At 41.6% G+C, this 21678-nt stretch overlaps 2 protein-coding genes across 2 annotated transcripts in view; one reads left to right on the forward strand and one right to left on the reverse strand.

The window, feature by feature from the left end:
• Window positions 1-18647, reverse strand: part of Chrm5 (cholinergic receptor muscarinic 5) — a 56220-nt gene extending 37573 nt beyond the window's left edge. Inside the window, exon 1 of the mRNA XM_041678995.1 lies at window positions 18028-18647. The gene's annotated coding sequence lies outside the window, so the exon portion shown is untranslated. The remainder of the gene's footprint in view (window positions 1-18027) is intronic.
• Window positions 1-21678, forward strand: part of Aven (apoptosis and caspase activation inhibitor) — a 139138-nt gene that overhangs the window by 24844 nt on the left and 92616 nt on the right. The window lies entirely within an intron of this gene.

Genomic DNA, 21678 nt, shown 5'->3' on the forward strand with positions numbered 1-21678 from the left:
CCTCTGCTAGAGCAGCCAGTGCTCTTAACCTCTGAACCATGTCTTCAACTTCTAAAAATGTTTTTGCGACATCTATATATTTCTTTGTGTGCTGATGGGATATGCACACCAGGAGCACGTGGAGGCCAGTGAATTTTACTCTGTTCAGTGTCAACACTATCTTCAGTTTTGGTAGCTGTGCTTTTTTCTTTTCCCAGTCCTCTGGGCCAGTGGGTGTCACAAGACACAAGATCACTGCTTGTGACTGCACAGTCTTTAAGTTCATTTTCGAGTTGAGTGTTGGTTTGCTCAGATAATTAAGATTTTTTTTTAATAGGTTTTTTTTTTATGTCAGAGTTTCTCTGTGTAGCTTTGGAGCCTGTCCTGGCACTTGCTCTGTAGACCAGGCTGGCGTCTGCCTCCTATATACTGGGATTAAAGGTGTGTGCCACTACTGCCCGGCTAATTATTCTTATTTCTAGTAAGAGAAAATTAGCAAGTCTTTTTTGGGTTTGACTTATATTCCAGATACCCTTCAGGCTGACAGGTGCCTACTTAACCACACCGTCAAGTCTGGGTGTTATCCTAACAGCATGTAGCACGTTCTTTTCAGTCACTCCTGCCTCCTTTCTGCTTGGCTATAATACCTGCTTATTTTAGTAACTGTTCTATTTTTGTGAAGAGACACCATGACCAAGGCGACTCTTATAAAAGAAAGCATTTAATTGGGGCCTGCCTACATTTTCAGACGGTTAGTCTATTATCATAATGGCAGGAAACATGGCAGCATGCAGGTGGGCATGGTACTGGAGAAGTAGCCGAGAGCTTTACAGCCTGATCCTCATGCAGCAAGCAGGAGGGGGAGGGGAGGGGAAAGAGAGAGGGAGAAGAATTGGCACAGCTTTTTGAAACCTCAGAGCCCACCCCTAGTGACACACTTCCTTCATCAAGGCCATACCTCCTCATCTTCCCCCCCCAGCTCATCAAATCAACTGGGAACTAAGCTGTAAATACATGAGCCTGTGGGGCCAGGCTTATTCCAAACATCACACTGCTCTTCTTCCCGTTAAAAAGATCACCAGGGGGCTGCAAAGATGGCTCAGTAGGAGAAGTGCTTGCTACACAGGCATGAGAACCTGAGTCTGGATCCTTACCATGCACAAGAGAAACTGTGCTGGTGGGGGAAGTGGAGCTAGGAGAATGGCAGGGCCTGATGGCAAGCCATTTTAGCTTATTTAGTAAGCTCCATGACAGTGAGAGCTCTGCCCCAGGAAACAAGGGGCACGGCACTGGAGGATCAGCACCTGAAGCTGACCTCTGCCTCCATTCACATGTACACACATGCATATACACACTCACACACATATGCATGTACACACGTGTATGTACACACTCGCACACATATGCATGTTGCACACACAAATAGTCATTATGTTTGTGGAGTCGAGGGCAGAAATACACGCTTGTGGTCTTGCTGTGTTGAAGTTGGGGTTGATTTTCTTCTCTTTACTTGTTCTTGGGAGAGAAGAAAGAAAAAAAACCAAGTGTGTTTCTGGAAAAGTTCTCTAAAAAGGTTGTTGTAGGATAGCTTTTGTAAAGAATAAAAAAAATGAATGAATTCAAAGGTTCTGGAAAGGCAGTTAACTTGACAGAAAAGAGTCACCTATTCCAGGGGAGACCTGCAGTGTAGGGTAGCTGTGCAGGCAGGAGGCAGGAGCTTGATTGAGAGCGGTTAGGTGACTAGAGTTCTGTTACAGACTCTGAGAGGGAAACTCATGGCCCCATCCTTAAACAGACAACTGAGTTAGAAATATCTAGTATTTGTTTTAATCTAGTATGGTTTGTGAGGATCATGTAGAATTATTTAACAAGATACAATGTGAGGAAGGCAAACTGCGAAGTATCTAATTTCTGACATCAGGTCATTAAATGGGTATGCCAGAATATACAGTATGGTGCAGATGTACAAAATCAGAATACAAAAACAATGGTCACTATCTTGTTTTCTTTTTATATATAAGGTCAGGGGCGAGGGAGGTTTACTGACTTGAAGCTTTGCAACTAATGAAGGTGACCCAAGGAACCTCAAGCTTAGCACGAGAAAAGCAGAATCTGTGGTGGGAGGTTTATCATGCTAAGCAAAAGAAGTTGAGCGGTGATTTAACAATGATGTCACATATATTTTAAGACATAAAGACAAAGACAACCAAATGTGCATAACGAAAGTGCTGGGAATTTTCACGAGTGTCTGTGTGCATCTCACCCTTGGGTGTCGTTGGGAGTTGGGTATCTTCCTTCTGGGACTCTTCTAGAGTGCATTTGATTGAGATGAGTTCAACTGTGGTCCTTTCCACTGTGTAGGCAAATACATTCTATTTTCCCGACCCCTTTTAACCTTTAATAGTTCGGTTACATCTTCAAACCAACATAGTGAGTGTTCTTAGCAATTTTAGGGTTAAAGTCATTAAGAAAGAGAGATATGTGCACATGGTACTGTGGGGCCTGTGATGATAAGACACCTTAAGTGAACGAGATGATAGATGCTGCCATTTCCTCAACGCCTATCAGTGGAGACCCCATATGAAGTATCTAAGGCTCTTTTTCTGCTTCATTAAGCCTTAACGTTAATCAACTATGGTAGATTTTGTTATCTCTGTGTGTGTTGAGGCCAAGCCTTAGCTGTAGCACAGTCAAAGAACAACTCATGCCAGTTAGTCCTTACCTATCATCAATGACTGAAATGTAAAAGTGTTCCATTCCCCTCAGGAGTGGTTTCTTGGATACACAGACAAGACCGACATACGTGACTCTACACCTTAACAGACGCACACAGACTGGAAGTTAAGGGATGGGAAGGTATTCTGAGCAAATGGAAACACTGCCCACTCTGCCTGGCTTTGAATTGATCTATTTTGTCAGATAAGCGAATAGCACCTCTTGGTCTCCTAGTTTTGTTTGCTCACAGTTCCTTTTCCTTTCCGTTTATTGGAAAGTTGTGCCTGGTTGTGATGTTGAGGGGCAGAGGCAATAGATAGATGGATCCTACTTTTTCATCTAATATGTTGGTCTGTGTTGGTCTGTGCTTTTTGATTAGGGAGTTGAGATCATAAATGTTCAGAGTTAGTATAAAGAGGTGTATATTAATATATTAATTACTGTCTTTTTTTTAAGGTTTTGTAGCGTTAAGTGCTTTCCTCCTTCTCACTTGCCTAACTGCGGTTCTAACATGAGTCATCCTTTCTTGTGGCTTTATGGGTGCGTTCATTTAGTTTTCTTCATTCTGAAGGATTCTTTCATATTTCTTCTGTGGAACTGGTTTAGTGATCATGAATTCCTTTAGTCTGTTCTTACTTTAGAAGGTTTTCCTTTGCCTTTAGATTACGACAGCTGGGTTTTCTGGGTATAGTTCTTTGGATTGGCAGTTGTGGCTTAGCGCTTTGAATACATCATTCCAAGCTCTCCTTGATTTTAGAGTTTTTTTTTTTTTGAGACATCTGCTGTTATTCTGGTGGGCCTACCTTTATATATGACATGGTGTTTCTCTGTTGCAATTTTCAGGGTACTTTGTTCTGTATTTTAGTGTTTTTACTATCGTGTTATAACATAGGAAGGGCCTTTTCTGTATATTTGACATGTTAAATGCTTGCTGTTTAGGGCTTTGTACATGTTGAGCAAATGCTCTACCACTGAGCTACACATTCCAAGATCTTACCCAGTCTCTCTATTACTAATAATACCTAATACAATACAAATGCTATATAAATTGTTATTATACTGTTTTATTTAGGTAATAATAACAAGAAGGAAATGTCTGTATCTGTCCAGTACAAATGCAGCTCAAATTTTTGTTTTTGACCTATGGTTGGATACATCCATGACTCTTCAACCCGTAGGTAGGGAGAAGTAAATTTATGTTAAAGATCATCCACCATGATCAAGTAAGATTTTCCCTTAGGTCATAAAGTATGCTTACCACAATGGAACTCAGTGAATGGGATTCGTCATATTCATAGGATGGACAAACAGCACATGATCACTTTGCAGATGTGGAAGAGACATTTGAGAGAAGTCTTTTCACTATGAAAACTTTCAACAAATTAGGTGTAGAAGGAATGTTTCCCTATAAAAATTAAGGCCGTATATGATAAACCCACAGCCAACTGTGAAATGTTTGAGGATTTCTTCCTAAGATCAGAGATAAGACAAGGATGGCCCCTCACAAGGGCTTCTGTTCCACACCAGAGTAATCAGGCAAGGACAGAGAAAGAGAAGGAAACCAAAGGGAAAGACAGAGTGAAATAGTCTCTGTAGACGACATGATTTTATAGGAGAAAATGCGGAAGTTTCATCAAAAAACCTACTGTAAAGCCTTACCAGTTTTGCCATTTTAGTGCTTAAAAGCAAGCAAACAAACCTCATAGTAATCAGTGAGCAAATGTAGGAAAGTTGCATGCAAGATCAACTTCTAATAGTAAACAGCATTTGAAAGCACCAAATAACCTTTTGAGAAAAGAGAGGACTGGGCACTCTGACTTTCCAGGAAGTGTTTGATAACAGGAACTCAGATTCCCAGGGAATCAGTTATCCCTGGGGAGCCTTTGCTTCCTAAACCAGTCTCCACAATTCTCTGAACAGCAGCAGACCCAGGAAGTCTCAGTGCCTGATGCTCTCACAGACCTGACGCCCATAGTATTACCCAGGGAGACAACTCCATAATGTAGCAGTTTGAAATTCTGGGCAGTTACCTTGTTATGCGAGATTATTCATACTGTCACATTTCATTGCAAATTTTTGTAAAGATTAAGCTTTTTTATATAAACACCGAGCCATCTCACCAGCCCAAAAACATTATTGTTACTCGCTTCATTTAAACTGAAAAACCTGGGAAATGTGGATTTATTTCAACCTTGACTTGGATTATTATGACAGAGGCACTCAGGAGCTCAAACACAAAATGAGTTTTTCTTGACTGCTGAGAATGATTAACTCAAGCAAGAAGATAATTGTGTGTTATAAGCCATGCATGCTAAGAGTCAAGCAGACTCATCTGCTTCCTCTTTTTTCGGGAAATTGATGAGATACCACTTTTCTTACTGTTGCTCTCACTGCTTCCTAGCTTTCATATTTGGTTATCTCCCCCTGGCAATGTTGAGAGGATCCGGAGGAGATGCTGCTAAGGCCTGACAGAGAGCCATTACACAGCTGCACCCAAGCTCAGAGTGACTCCAGGTGGCCACAGTGGCCTCCCGCTTGATTGCTTTCTTCCCCCCTCCCCCACCCCGGGGTCTCCCTGTGTAGCCCTGGCTGTCCTGGAACTTGCTATGTAGACCAAGTTGGTCTCCTAAGTCACAGAGATCTGCCTGACGCTGCCTCCTGAGTGCTGGGCTTAAAGGTGTGCTCTGCCATGCTCGCTTCCTTTTTAAAAACCTGTCTGAATTCTATGTTGGAAACCTTTTGACTGGAGGGTCTCATGGTATCATTTTCCGGCAAGCTGTATTTGGCTACAGGAGAGCTATGCTTTCCCCCTCTATTTTGGAGTCCAGATGGCTGGTAATTTTCTTGCTCTCCTTTTTTTTCTTTGCATATAGTGTAAAGAGGAGTTGGGGACGCATACTTTTCTGTACTTCTCTTAGAGCAGGAAGACGTTTTTGCTCTGGGGACAGTGAGAAGTGGGTAAAATTGGGGGGCAAGGTTCTCCTCAGAGCCTGCCCTCGTCTTCAAAACAATTTCCATTTTGTATTTAGGTTTTAAAAATTATTTTTATTAATGTAAATTTATTTGCTTTATGTGTATGGTTGTTTTGTGAGCATGTGTTCTGTGTACTACATGGAGGCCTAGTATCCATGGAGGCCAGAAGAGGGCATCAGATTCTTGGAACTGGAGTTACGGATGGTTGTACACTTCTACATGAGTGCTTAGAAATTGAATCTGAATTCTCTGTAAGAGCAGCCGGTGCTCTTAGCTGCTGAGCCATCTAGCTCTCCAGCCCATACGTTTTTTACTACCTATTGTGACCTACGAAGTTTCCTAGGTCCATTTGTGCTTTGCTTACTCTCAGGGTACCCTCCTAGAAACTCTTCTATGTGTGTTAAATATTCAGTGTGCGTTCCTGCTGTCAGTGGCCAGAGGTTGTTACCTGAGAGTTAATGCATCTGGACTGGTGTGTGGAGCAACACCAGAACATCCTTATGCAAATGAAACCACAGGGAGAGAGAAACCATTTTAGCAGGCTGTGTCCGTTCAGGCTTGTCAAGTTAAGTCATTCCCAATGGAATGATCTTGGAGGGTATGCTGTTAACAGAACAATAAGAAATTCAGTCTGTGTGGGAGTGTGTGCCCGTCAGCTAGATACTATAGCTTCTAAATAAGAATCGGCTGCTGCTTAGCTTACCTGCATCTTTAGCTGAGCATGCTTGATTGCCGTGTGCCTCATCTTTGCTCCCCCTGGTTGCTGCCAGCCACACTAGTTTACTGTGGCATCATTTTGAAGAGCGGCATTAATATAGTTAGGAAGTCTAAATCGTCTCCATTTTTATTCTTACTCTTGTTTTCCTTTGGAGTTTGAAATCATAGTGAGAAAGTGGGCTGCATTTGGTTTTGAAAACTGGAGGATAGACAGTTAAACAGCATCATTACATGGTGTCTTCATGGCTAGAGAAGCTGCTCTTCTGGGTGGACTCTTTTAATGCCAACCTTAAGCCTCTTGAGTGGATCTCGCTCTGCTGTTCAGGAGGCGGAAGGAATTGCTGGAGGAAAGACGCACAAGCACATGGGTTGCTTTTCTCTTGACCGCAGAGTACCTGCTTCTTCCCGCACGTGTCCCTTAGACTGCGGAGGGCGGCACTCTGCTCTTTGTTGGGCAATGTCCATGCGCTTTGAGTCATGGACTTCCTTCCCTCGTTCTTCAGTGTCATAAAGTGTTCATCTCATGTCCAGTCTCAGCCATCTTTTGGGCAAAACTTTCACCTTTTTAGACCGGAGAACTGAAGTACATAAGGGTTGCAGTTTAACTCAGGGACGCAGGTATTTGTGGGAGATAAGATGCTCAAAGAATTTTCTTGGCTGTAGTCACCCATTTGAATTTCACTGTTTTCCTTTTAGAATGGGGTTTAGAAATTGAGTCCTTTTTGGTTTTGTCCTTTGTGGTGAGCTACAAAAATGTTATAAGCATATCTACATATACACATATAATTACATAGTTTTTTTTCCTGAGACAGTTTTACTCTGTAGCCCAGGCTAGCTGGGAATTAACTATGTAGTCTCAACTAGATTTGAACTTGGTAATTCTTTTGCCTTGGATTCTCAAATATTGGTATTGCTGGTATAAACAAATTTTTTTCAGGATTACATTTTCCTCAGACCAATTAGGAACCGGTTTGTCCAGTACAGGTTTCATTTCTACTTTTAAAATATACTTCTTTTGTGTTTTTTAAAACTGCTAGTCCTGTGCCTATATTAGGTTTGTCCTAGTGCATGATGGGAGCATGCTCAGAGTGAGCTCAGGAAATACTGCCAGTTCCGAGTGTCACTTTTTCACAATAGACAGCCTTCATCGGGCCTCTTTGAGTTTTAAACAGGCATAGTGAATTTTGAAATAGTCCTTTCTAACATGGACTTGGATGTGTTACAGAGAAGATTAAGTTATATCAAGAGCCCATCACAGGAAACAAGACTATATAAGAGAATATATGATTTTCCATTTGCAGAAACTGTCAAAGATTTTCAAAGCTCAGTTTCCCAGATTTGGGTATAGAACTTCTATGAGAAGACAAGCATGTACCACCCTTGCTTTCAAAGTGTCTCAAAGGGGAGAGAAGGTGCCAGCTGTGCTCCGTGTGGCCACCGAGCTGGGGTGAGCAGCTTCCCAGTTGAGCATGCAGAGCGTGTGTACGTTAGAATGGGCTGTGATGCGTGGTATCTAAGGGAGGAGGTGAGGCGCAGTGGAGAATCTGTTTCAGGCTGTTTCACCTTCTCATCTCTGAAAGTGTTGATCAGATGTGCGTTCGGTGGTAGCAACTCATGAAAATCAGGTCACCTTTCGGGAGAGCAGCAGAGCTGTTTTTTGAAGGAAATGTCAGTAGTTGAGCCTTTTGTGTTTCCTTGAATTGAAGTGGTGGAGGTCATTGTTCAAGGTGTTTCTGAAGAGGGTAGTAGGTAAGTTTTCTGCCGTCAAGAGGGAAGAGGTGGATATTTTCCACTTTGCTCTCCTGAGAACCCACTTGAGCCCACAGTTATCTTTTCTATACAGCATATTAGCCATGCCATAAGCAGTTGATATTGCTGTGACCATGAACGTAGGCATTTTATGAGTGTATATTAATTATATATAATAATGGATCTCATTGGCATTTCATATGTACATTTAAATGTATTTGATCGCATTTACCACCACCCCCAGTATCTACTACTGTTTCCTCTCCATCACTGATTGCTTTTGCCAACTAGTCTTCCTTATACTTTCATGAGTTTTCTTTCTCTTTTCCCCTCTATCCCCCTTTTTTTTCTTCTTTTTCTTTTGTATGAGTGCATGTGTGTGTGAATTAATGAGTTTAATTAGGGCTGCTAAGAGTGGCAAGGGTGAAGGGTTGTTTACAGGAACGTGGGCACTTTACAAGCTGTTACATCACTAAAGAAAAGGTCTTCCTTCACCAAGCAATCACTGACTACCTATAGAAACTCAGGCACGCGTGCAGCCCTCATGGACCCCTCCCCACTAGCTACCATTTATTACCTATAAATATTCAGAGATGGATCTAACCTTCCTTTTGTTGTTTTGAGAAGGGTCTAATGTAGACAGAGTGGACCATTAGATGATTATGATCTAGCATGAGCTGCAGGCCCTGTCCTCCAGCTTCTTCTGCAGTGTCTGGGATTCCAGGTGTGTCTGCCTCTAGCACCCCATGTTGGGTGGTGATGGAAATGAAGCCCAGGGCATCTGGTTTGCTAAGCTGGCTCTCTACCAACTGTGTTACACCCACCAGCACCTAAATCTTCAGGGAAGGGCGTCTCTTCGCTATGATAGCTTGTTGATGGGTCCATTTTTGTATAGGATTTAAATTTTTTTAAAAAAACAATTTATCTTTATATGTATTGGTGTTTTGCCTGCATGCATGATGTGTGATGATGGCAGATCTCCTAGAGCTGGAGTTACAGACAGTTGTGAGCTGCTGTGTGGGTGCTGGGAATTGAACTCAGGTCCTCTGGAAGAACACCTAGTGTTCTTAACCACTGAGCCATTTTCCAGCCCTTTAAAAATTTTTTATTGAGCTATATGTTTTTCTCCGCTCCCCTCCTTTCTTTTCCCCTCCCCTTCTGCCTTCTTCCATGGTAAGAAGGCATGCATTGGGCATGCTCCCAATTTTCTCAGGAGATCTTGTCTTTTTCTACTTCCCATGTAGATTTCATCTATGTATGCCTCTTTTAGGGTCCTCATTGTTGTCTAGGTTCTCTGGGATTGTGAATTGTAGGCTGATTTTTCTTTGCTTTATGTCTAAAAGCCACTTATGAGTGAGTACATATGATATTTGTCTTTCTGGGTCTGGGTTATCTCACTTAATATGATGTTTTCTAGATCCATCCATTTGCCCATAAATTTCAAGATGTTATTATTTTTTTCTGCTGTGTAGTACTCCATTGTGTAAATGTACCACATTTTCCTCATCCATTCTTCAGTCGAGGGGCATTTAGGTTGTTTCCAGGTTCTGGCTATGACAAACAATGCTGCTATGAACATAGTTGAGCATATGTCCTTGTGGTACAATTGAGCATCCTTTCGATAGATACCCAAAAGTGGTATTGCTGGGTCCTGAGGTAGGTTGTTTCCTAATTTTCTGAGAAATCGCCACACTGATCTCCGAAGTGGCTGTTGTACAGGATTTTGCAGGTAATCGTAGCTACTGTGAGTTTGTAGCTGAAACAGCCATGCCATTCCTGAAAGGCAGTGTTCCATATCCCACCCCTTCCTCCATCACATCTGCCCTCTTCTCTGTGATGTTGTCGGAGCCGTGAAGGTGTTGACGTAGATGTCCTGTAAGGCTGAGCATTGAGCAGTCACTCTTTTTTCATTGCTTTGCCCAGTTTAGGCGTCTCCTTTCTGTCTAAGAATGGCTGTGGGGAGTCGATTTCCTTCTCAAGAGATCCTGTAATATTGGTTGTTTTTCCTGTCTATAGTATATTATACTACTAGAGCCTTGCTCAGAAGTGGGAGGAGAGAGCATAGTAAAGAAAATAACCCATGAGTCCACTGTCTAGGACATTTGCTTCAAAAGTTCAGTTGGCAGTCTGAGACAGAAAAGATAAGTTTAAAAAAATCTCTTTTTCCTGGTACTTATATTTGTTGGTAACGCAGATGGTTGTATATTTATGGCTGTAACAGGTCAGTCTGATTCTTAACCCCCACCCCTTTTAAAAATTGTTTTGAGAAGGGTTTCACTGTGTAACAGTTCTGGCTGTCCTGGAACTAGCTCTTGTAGATCAGGCTGTCCCCAAACTCACAGAGATCCGCCTGCCTCTGCCTCCTAAGTGCTGGGATTAAAGGTGTGTGCACACCACCACTGCCAGGCTCTGAAACACCTTTGTGAGTATAAAATTATTAGGAATTTGTAATAATTTTTAGAGAACCTTACAGAAAGGTGTGCTGGCCTCTGGAGCTGTTCTCTCCATTTTGATTTTATGGCTGTCTTACAAAAGTGTAACTGCACAGGCGTCAGCTGTCATTTTGGAATCATTCAAAGTAAAATACAGCAGAATCTCAAGCACATATATTAAAACACATCTTTCGGAAAATGAAGAAAATACTGGTTACTTTGAACACTGTGTTTGTGTGTTCATGTACATGTTAAGGTGCATGCATATGTGCATGCACGTGGAAGCCAGAGGACAGCCCTGGATGTTGTTACATGAGTGTGGTTTGCTTTATTTTGGTACAGGGTCTCTCAGTGGCCTGGAGCTCACCGATTAAGATAGGTGGGTTTTCTAGTGAGTAAGGCCCAGGTACCATTGTCTGCTGCCTCCTCAGTGGCTTACAAGTGTGTGCCATCATTTCTGGAATTTTTTTAGTGTGGGTGTAGGGATTGGATTAAGTTTTGGCTGTCTGCACTTTACTGATTGAACTATCTCCTCAGCTAGGAAGACTAGTTTTAAACTGGGATTCGTTTGGTAACAATTATGACAACTCCTCAATGAACAGAGTTGTCCTGGAGAAGGGTACTGACCAGAAAGGAATAAACTGTCATATAACTAAAATATATTATAAAAGCAATCTAAGTAATGTCAAATATAATAATATATAATAAAAACATAATATCAAAATATACTTAAATAAAATATAATCAAATAATCGAATATAATAATCAAAAATTTCTTTTGCGTAGGAGCTCAGAATTTCTGCTCTTTTTCGAGACAGTATCTCATATAACTCAGGGGCCTAGAGCTTGCTTTACAGCTGAAGGTAACCCTGAACTTCATATCCTTCAGTTTGTATATCCCTGGTGCTGAGGTTCCAGGTGTGGGCCACCAAGCCTTGCTGATGGGTCCTGGCAGGTCCTGGGCATCCAATGCAGTACTGTGTGTGCATAGGCGAGCAGTCACTCACATGTAGTCCTGGCTGACTCTGCTTCCTGCATTCTGGAATTACTTATTCCCTCCTTTTAAAGTTAACTTTATAACACACTACAATATTCAGTTACACTGAAGCTCAGATTTGAGAATTCAGACTCTGTCTTACTTTTATAGTCTGTAAGTTACTGACCCCATAGGCCTGGAATTAGCTGAGGATAATAAAATGAATAGTAAAAGTTAAGGAAAGAGTTTTTGAAAAGGTCCTCCTTATTGGTATTTCCAACAATTCTCTTGGTTTCTCACAATTCATTCTGAAACATTTTATGGCAAAATCTCACTGTTTTATTTCTATGCTTGACTTTCTGATTACACATGGTATAATTTACTGAGACTTTGTTCATTTTATTTACTTCCAGCATACTTCACCCAATCCAAATTATAGTTGTTTAAAATAAGCTTTAAATCTATTTGAATCCCGAGTCTTAGTTGCTTTAGGGAACAGTGCTGAGGGGACAGAATAACTGTGTGGCATGCTATTATGTCTAGGCAATGATGGTTTGCAGCCTGTATTCTCTTAGGCTAGAAAATACTATTGATTCTCATGACTCATAGGAGTTATTATGGATTGGTCCTTGGCAGTGTCTGTTTGGAATAAAAAAACATGTAAAATAGAGAGTACCTTTGTGAGTCCTCTAGATGGCAGAACAATTACAACTTATATACTTTAGGAAGCATCCAGGGAGAGCATGGGAGAGATGGCGAAAGCGGGAGCCCTACAGGCTCTCGCCTTTCTATCTCCGAGAAGATCTAGTTTTATATGCATTCAATATAGACGTTTTACCTAAGATATTCCTTGCAGGAGTGTAACTTAAAATACAGTGTTACAAATCTGTGCACACAAACAGCAAACTGCAGACTTGGTGAAGACCACTTATCTGGTCATTTCTTCACTGCAGCTACCTCTACCGTAGCACCCAGGGTGAGTTCTGAAGCCGTCAAAGCTTATGCTTGCCTTCATTTCCATCACAGCACAGGCTTTTGCCATTGCCTCTACTTCTACAGAAACCACCACTGTTGGCATAGATTTAGCTGATGGGAAATCCCGAGCTTCTGGTGATGCTGGCTCGCAAACTCAGAAAGATGTTACTTAGATACTTGAGCAGCATCTAAGGGTGAAAGGGAAAGGGGCAATAAATGTAAGAGTTCAAGGATGTCCTTTTCTCTGCTCTCACCATCCGATAGCTGATGTCACAGCTCTTCAGTTTCTGTGTTTTATCTTTTCTCATTTTGTGTGTATGAGTGTTTGCCTGCATGCGTGTCTGTGTACTACATGTGTACCTGGTGACATGGAGGCCAGGAGAGGGCATCAGATCCCCTGGATCTGGAGTTGCAGAGAGTTGTAGTCTGCCATGTGGGTGCTGGGTATGGGACCTGTTCCTCTGGAAGAGCAGCAAGTGCTCTGAAGTCTGGAGCTTTCTCCCGAGGCCCTATCTCTTCAGTTTCTTTTGCAAAATGTTTGTCCACAGTTTCCTGTAATTACCTTTTAACAACAAAAACAATTGAAATAGTCCTTTGGGACTATTGATTTTCCTGGATTTCAGCGTAGTGTGGAAAATTTGGTTTCCGTATTTCAAGTAGAGCAGAAATATAAGGATAGCTATGCTGCATTATATTTTCTCATTTGCTAATATCATAGTTTCCTTGGTGGGTATGATTTCTATATATCTTCTATTTCAGTACAAGTGCTCTAAAAGACCATCATACTGAGACTTTACTGAGTAAACTACTTGCCCTCTTACCAGTGAAGGAAACTTAAGTATATTCAGGATCACTGGTTTTTTTTGCCCATTTGAGACTGTTCTTGAGAATGTACCAGTAGAATATATTTTCATATTCACTGAGCACACCCACTAATTAATTATTTCTGAGCATACTTAAAAATAGACAGTGGGTATGATCATTCTTCTTGTGGCCCTTACCCATAAGTAACGCAGAGTTTCCTAGACAAGACAAACATGCATTTTCAGTGATACCTGACAAAGTCTTATGGGAGAAGCAGTATCAAAGGGCTGAGGATGTTTCTAGCCATGAATGGCTTTTCTATAGGTGTTGCAAGTTCCCAGAAAGTACCACACATAGATGACTGTCCTTGTAACAGTATGTAACAGATAAAAGATTAGTATCAGAGGAGTGCCCCATACAAACCAAGACTTTAATTGTGCATCAGCCGGCTTCTTTGGGTTATTGTTCTAGAAAGTTCAAGGTTTTTATGAGAGTAATTGAGCTGCACATTGTCTCTTGTTTTGCTGTTCAAAGAGCTCAGGATTTGATGCTCTATTGCCATAGTGATAAGTAGGAAGGCCCACATACTCTGACAACAGCAGCATGGCATTGCACGAGAGAACTATAAAAACATTTTCTGATTGATCTGGATTCCTCAGTTATTTGACTAATATATCATGTTATGTGAAAAATAGAGAATGTCAGGATTGTCCAACTGTTCAATAATACAGTGTAATTAATCACTACATAGGGACAGATATGTGCTTTTACAATCTTGTCACGTTCTGTCATTTCCAGCAAAAGGTGTAACCATAAATAATGAGCTTGGCTTGTAATCATGTGTGGAGATGTTATTGCTTTGTGTGTAATATTTGTATATGTTCTATATCTAAGAGGCCATACAGATGACTAGGATTTTGAGCTGGGGAAATTGGTATTAGTTTAAACACCTGTGTTTGTGGAAGAACTGTCTGGTCTGTCATTGTCATTTGAAGTTAGCTGCAGTTACAACCAAAGATGATAACATGAGGGAGGATGGTCATGTGTGTATATGTGTTGACAAGAGACACTCTTGTCTTCATTTCCGTTGTTGAGCTCTGACTTATAATTCCTGAGTTTCTTTTATATATTTTTTTGCAAATTTGTGTAGAAGGATGTTCAACATTAGTATTTTTACTAATGAAGGAGATTCTCTCTTAAGGAATTCTTGTTTTCTTAGAAGGGTGTTAACTAGGCCTTCTCCCTCTGAGGCTCCCACACTAGTTTGAACGTCCCACACTAATTCCCCTGGGCTCCACCTGAGAATATATACTTGGGACTCTCTCAGTGAGAGGCACCGTTTTTCCCATCTGAGGTCTACTGACAGCTTTTCTCATGTTTTTCTGAGCAGCATTGATTCTGCAGTTGTACTGGGAGCAGTCTTGCCCCTGAGTCTTGACTTTTCTCACTCCTGCTCTACTAATGTCTCTGGCTTGCTTACCAGAATCTCTTCTATCCCATTTTATCCTCATCTGTGAAATTAGGTGACGTGATGTTTCAAGTGATCAGTGAGGTGAACTGTGAAGTGCTCCTTTTGTCCTGCACAGTGGATACTATAGAGTGACAGGTACCGGGGAAGCATTTACTTTCCCTGATTCCGCCCCTGCGTGGATCTTTCTGGTGTCTCAGTGACTTGAGATGAGTATGCTCGCAGCTCTTTGGCATCTAGCTCCCCTGAAAGGGTATAATCACATTTGATATCAGCCAAGTCCCCAGTCATAGACCATGATGTCACAAACCAAAGATCATTTTCTCCCAGCAGGAACAAGCTGAAGAGGAGGAGAATGTCCATGACAAGTTACATCTTTATTAAAACTCAGTCACTTCTTAAAGAAAATGAACCATACGGCACTTCCTGCAGAAGTCCTACTGAAATACCCGTTGTGTTAAGCAGAACACTGCATTCACTGCTATACTACAGTGAAAAGTTGTTTTAAAAATTAAAAACTTAAAGTTATAGAAATGTACCTAAGCAGATACACACTTAAACACTTAAAATAGGGCTTCTTGATAAGATAAATGCTAATATATTAACTTGAATTTTATATATATTCCCAATTTTGAAATGGTAAAATGACTTCCTTTTAAAGACTGGTATATAATATCAGGGACACTTGGTGGAAGAGCTTCATTTTGACCTTTGTACCTATTTTTCTTATAGTTTAAACAGGAAGCTTATAGGGTGTTGTAAACGGGAATTTGGATGGTATAAATGGCAGGATCTAAGATAAAGGATAACAGATGTCACTATTAAGGATATGATAGCCAAAACATTTACCTCATAGCTTATTGAATCACAGAAACAATAGTAGTCATTGACTAGTCCCCAAGATTCAAAATCTCATAAATTGTTAAATCTACTGATAGTAAGGAAAATTCCCATGAATAATCTCGGTCTTAAGGTACTCACTCTAAAACCCGTTACATGGGGCTGCCATGATGGCTCAGTGAACAGAGACATTTGCCATGTAAACCTGGCATCTTGTGTTCAATCCCACATACAGGTAGGAGGAGACAACTCCACAGAGTTTCCTCTGACTCTCCATGTACGTGTGGCCCGCCTACCCACCCACACACCACTCTCTCTGTCTGTCTCTGTCTCTCTTTGTCTCTGTTCTCTGTCTCACACCACACCTCCAATTGGAAAAACTAAACCTGCTGGGCGTGGTGGCACATGCCCACAGGCAGGCAGATCTTGAGTGAGGCTAGTCTGTTCTAAAGAGTGAGCCCCAGACAGCCAGGGCTATACAGAGAAACCCGGTCTCAAAAAAAAAAAAAAGATAAAATAAAATAATAAAAAACTAAACTCTACCCATTTGTGCCTGTACTATGCTAAAGCTAATGGTGCTATTATCTTTTTAGTACATTGGTAACTGTCGATTGTTCTGAATTCCTACATCTTTTTTGGAAGCTGTTGCTGAGGACGACATAGCTTTCTGAATGGGTTATTATAGATAGGAGAGAAAGTGAAGGCTCACTGGGACTGATGCTGTCAGAGACTAACTTAAGAGTTGGTATTTGGTGTCTGTCTGTCCATCCATTGTCACTGCAGGATAAGCTATGGAAGGAAGCAAAGTCCCTGAGAAGTGGTACGTGAATCTTCCTCATAACAGTGAGTGTATAAAATACAGGGACATTATCTTCCATCCCCTTCCATCCTGCACAGTGTTGTAAATTTTTTCCTCTAGGTAATTAAAATTTTAAATTACAATTTGAAATATTATTTGGCATTTTTCACTTAAAATGCATTTTCTTGAAGCATGTCAGTCTATAAAATAAGGTGGAAATGGATGAAAAGAACCTTTAAGGATTCAATGAGTCTCGGCTGTTAGGGGGAAAAGCAAGAAGCCAGCACTTTAGTTAGGCTGTTACGTAAATGACAGTCAAGTTGCTGTCTGTATTGGAACCACGGCTTGCCTTTGTTACTGGAAAATGACAAGTGAGAGTCTATAATGACTTCAAATGCAAAAGATATGTGACATTTAAGGTATTGTATGCAATGTCTTGAAAAGAGTCAGAGGAGTCGGGTGTCCCACTATCTTAATTAAGAACTGAAAACCGAGAGTTGAATGAAATGGAAGAGTTTTCCTCCTTGCTATTACTTTGTGCTGGGGATGGAACTCAGGCCCTGGATAGGCCAGGCCAGTGGCCCTGTCTGCTCAGGAGCTCCCGGTGCTCATGTTTGTTTTCAGAGTAACAACTTTGATGGTTTTTCTTGGATTAGGGAATTTCTTTAGTTAGGTGTGGTATGCATTTGTTGTTTTTCTTATCCCCACCCTGCCAAGCTAATAGAAATAGGAGTGTTGGACGGCATTTTGTGAGATTTTTGAACCTGACTTTTCAGTTGAACTTAGCACAGTTACTTCATAGCCGTGATGTTTGAGGGAAGGAATTAAGATGGCATCAGGTGAAGGAAGCTGTGGATTGATCCCTTTCTGTGCTCTCTACACCCAGAGTCTCTGTAGAAGCCTCATGCTGCATGGGCAGTCTCTCCAAGACCCTGTACCCTTAACATTCTCCACGGCTTTGCTAGTCCTTTGCATTTTTTAGTTTGGGCCACTAGCCTGGATGGAAAATTCGGAAGATTTAATGTGCCAGACTTCTTTTTGTTCTGTTCTTAAATGTCATTTGCTCTGCTCTAAAATATCCTGCTATCTTTGGGATAAATTCACCCCACCAGAGATTGTCTACATCAGTGTGAATGAGAGTGACACCACAGTTTAGGGTTTTTGGTGTGCTAAGAATTAAAGTCAGCCTGTGAGCCTTTGAAAAACCTCGACAGCAATGTTGCTAACCATGCCTGTGAATCCCTCCTTTCCCCAGGCAAGCTTGGTGACACCTTCTGCGGGTGCCTCCTAGGCAGCATTCTGGACTCCTCTCAGGCTTTCAAGCTACTAAATAAAATTATAATTCTAAAAACATGAAGAAAATGATGGGACCATTCAGTGAAAAATGAATGGGATCTGCAAGCCATTTGATTGTCGAGTTGTGAGTGACTAGCATGCAGCCTAAGTAGAAACAGGTGTTTACCTCAGAAGGTTCCAATCAGCATAAAGCCTAAGATATGGAGAACCACATGCAATTCAGACCTCCTGGCTCGCCCACTGCAGTAGTAGGGTTCATTCCAGCAGCCAAGCTATGAATTAATGTTATTAAATCGAATCTTACCTGGTAGCAGTTGGCTGAAGCTCAGTAAGGAGTGGTAAGCTCTCATACTCCAAATGCCTCCTCGACTGTGCTGTGGTGATCTCTTTCACCCATGTGTCTTATTTCTTGCAGCATCTCCGAGGCCCACTAATCCTGTGCTGTTAGTTAGGACAGCTCACAGCAAGGCAGACTCCATTTGGATAGGATTATGGAAATCAAAGGGTGAATTTTGCCTTTATCAAATAACAGCAGTTGATCTGACCACAATGCTCAGAACTTATTAAAAATTCTTGGCTTTCTCAGCCGTGAGAAACCCTGCTTACTCCTGCAGATAGTTCATACACTGGAAAAGTTGTGCTCACCTGTAATTCAGAATTGCAAACGTCCCCAAGTCACGCTGCTTTAACGCTGGTGTGTTTTCCAGAAGCGTGGATGTTCCGTAGCCCCTTCTGCTTCCCTTGGCTTTCTCCCGGACAACTTTCCGTCCTCAGCCTCCTGTCTGCAGAGGTGAAGAATTTCCTCTCTCCCCGGTGCTTCTGTTAACACGTTGCTCTAGTGGTTTCTGAGTGGTGAGGGGAAAATCCGAAAGGAAGAGCAGCTTTATCGTATTCCAGACACCGAACATGAATGAAGCGCTGATGGGATCGCTCAAACCAGACAGCCAAGTGGTGTGATGCTGCTTTCATACATAATGAACCTGCTAATTACTCCTCCCGATGGCCAGCGGAGCGCCCCGGCAGGACGAGAGAAGGAGCAGAGGGGCGTGTGCTGTTCACTGGGTGCTCTCTGAACAGCTTGCCACTGAGGAGGGAATCCAGGGGAGGCTGCAGCTCTGTGGTGTGATCAGGTAGACCAGGCAAGTTATTTTGACAGACAGTTAAATGACGTATTTTGGAAGGAAGAAGACAGAGCTTAGCTTAGCAAGAGGTAGCTGGGATGCAGTTCCCGGATGTCTTACGGATGGCATCCCTAATGCTGAAAACATTTTCTGCCTTTGCCCTGCAGGATTGCAGAGGTTCTGTCCAGCTGTGTGGTTGTCATGTAGTTTTCTCCAGTGAAAGAGAACTTTTCAGAGGTCTTAGGTGGAAAACATGTCCTGGGAGTTTTAAAAGCGGTGGCAGGGAAAGGCTGTTCTTTCCTTAATAAAAGACGCATTTGTTTTTATACATCTTTCGGGCACATGCGTGTTTTTGCTTTGGAATAAAGCATTACAAATCACTTGGTATACAATGAATGATCTACCAGTTTTCTTAAACCACATGAATTTCTGATCAGCTATATAAAGTATATATATAAAATGCCAGTTTCATATTTTTTGTACTTTGGTTGTTAAATCTGGCAAGGGCCTTTCACCCACGTCTCACTGAAGCCCTTTAGGACTGTGACTAGCCACTAGGGTGTTTTGAAACATTTTAATTGTTGAAGATTTCAAACTTGGACAAAGGTGAAAGGAAATACATCAACTCCCTATAGATCCACTGCCCTGATTCAGTAGCTGCTGGTATTTTTCTCTTTATTGAAATACTTTAAAGGAAATTTCATTTCTTTCTGCTCAACTACGTATAGTTTAAAACTTCCCGAACCCTTTTCAGATGGTCTCTGTGGTCACCCACTAGCCACTCTCCTAGAAATTCCTTGTTTCTCAGAACTATCTCTTTTCTGAGCGTTTCTCAAGTGAGAATCCGAAGTGTACACTCAAACTTAGTTGTCAAGCGTTAGAAACTTAAATCCTGACCAAAATAACTACATATGGGAAAGAAGTAATTTTGATTTCATGGTATCTTTCATGCTAATTTCTAGCATGAGTGTACAAGAGAAAGTGTCTTTAGGACTTTCTTGAACCCTTCCCCGCTTAACACAGATGCCATAATACTAAAAAGAATTGAATTTTTGAGGCACGGAGAGATGGTTCAGTGGCTAAGAGTATGCGTTGCTCTTACGGGGGACCTGAGCACCCATGTTGGACAGCTCACAACTACCCGTAACTCCAGCTCTAGGGGACCTGGCACATTCTGGTATTCATGAGGACCAGAGACGAGGCACCACACACCTTTCTCGTGTCTAGTGCTTTTCTGTCAATCTCACTTCCCACACCTGTGAACACCTAATTAGACAGCATTTGATTGTCCGCTTAACTTTTCCAGGAATGCAGGGGCATGAGGCTTGAGCAAGCTGTGTGCTTGCTACTCCTCCTTTGCTGACGTTTATTCTCATTCAGATTCTTCCTCTCCTCTCATTTCATCTCCTTAAGTGGCTGGATGAATGGGGAACGAGAAGGTGAAATATGGGGAACCATTAAAAGAACATGGGCGGAAATTGTTTTTCTTCTGTGTCCACCTGGGCTTAAAGCCAATGCTGCAGGCTTCTCGTTATGGGATGCCCCTCTTGCAAGGTGCTCATAAATCCTTGGTAACACACTGCCAAGATCCTCAACTCTGTTGTTATGGTGTGAATGCTTACTAACTCTGTGTAGCATTTTTATATGATCTCTGTCATGCCTTATCTCTTGTTAAATAAGGTTGTAGGTGATGATTACTTATGCATGTGCCAGGAGGTAGCACCATGACCATTTTATATGCATATATATGTATATGTATATATAATATATATGCATTATATATATTAGTTAAGTTAAAACAGAAAGATGAGCCAGAATGCGCTTTCCTCCAAGTGATCTGTAATTATATATATCATATATATTATATATATTAAATATATAATGTACAGTCAGCATCAGGAAGGCATTTGTCCTATTGGGGAAGTTTATGTGATTAATTGGCTGCTCAGGGAGCAGTAATAGATTGCAGGCTTTAGGTCTAAGTTCCTATTCTGTTTCCAATCATGGTCTCCCAATAGCCCGGATATACACTGAATTAGAAGAAAAATATTGATTCATTTGATGACCTAGATTGCTCCCAACCCAAAAGAGCCTGCCTCCTTTTCACACACGGTGGGACTCATGGCCATGCAATGGAATCACTTACACTTAGGGTGGGTCTTCCTACCCTGGTTAACCTAATTTAGTTTATTCCTTACACACACTCTCAGAGGTTTGTTTCCATGGTGGTTCTAAATCTTGTCAAGTTGACTATTAAAGCATACCTGGTATTGATCTTGTTTATAGAAAGCTGCTTTTACTTTCTCTGCTGTCCCTAGTTCTCTTCCCATCTAGGAAGATGTTGGGCTGTGGTATGATCAAGACAATGGCTCCAGCGGCCCGTGGGCTCCTTCCATTCCTTTCTGGGAGTGGGGAGTGTTTTTGATGCACCAGACTCTCGTTCTCATGAAGGAGCAGCACCTCCTCTCCAGCATGAGCAACATTCTGTCCAGTGGGATGTGAAGTTTGTCTGGGATCCCAGATGACCTGAGCATGGTGTTGAGAGTTGACTTTAAAGAGAAGGGATGGTTTCTTCCTGTTTTCTAAGTTTTAAATTTAAAAAGCAGGGGTACTTTTTTTTTTAAAAAACAACAACAACAACAACTTTTCAGAATCATATATTCTGTTCCTTCATGGTCTCTCAAATAGCAGTGTATTTTAAAATGCTATATAAAGATCTTTTTCTTTCTCGTGTGTGGGTGCGTGTGTGTGTGTTTGCCTGTGTGTGGCACACGTGTGTATGGGGCACATGAATTTGTATGCGTGTGCATATGGAGGCCCAAAGTTGCTACCGG

The sequence above is a fragment of the Microtus oregoni genome, unplaced genomic scaffold, assembly GCF_018167655.1.
Source record: "Microtus oregoni isolate MIOR12 unplaced genomic scaffold, Mior012 000031F_ref0000149, whole genome shotgun sequence".
Classification (NCBI taxonomy): Eukaryota; Metazoa; Chordata; class Mammalia; order Rodentia; family Cricetidae; genus Microtus; species Microtus oregoni.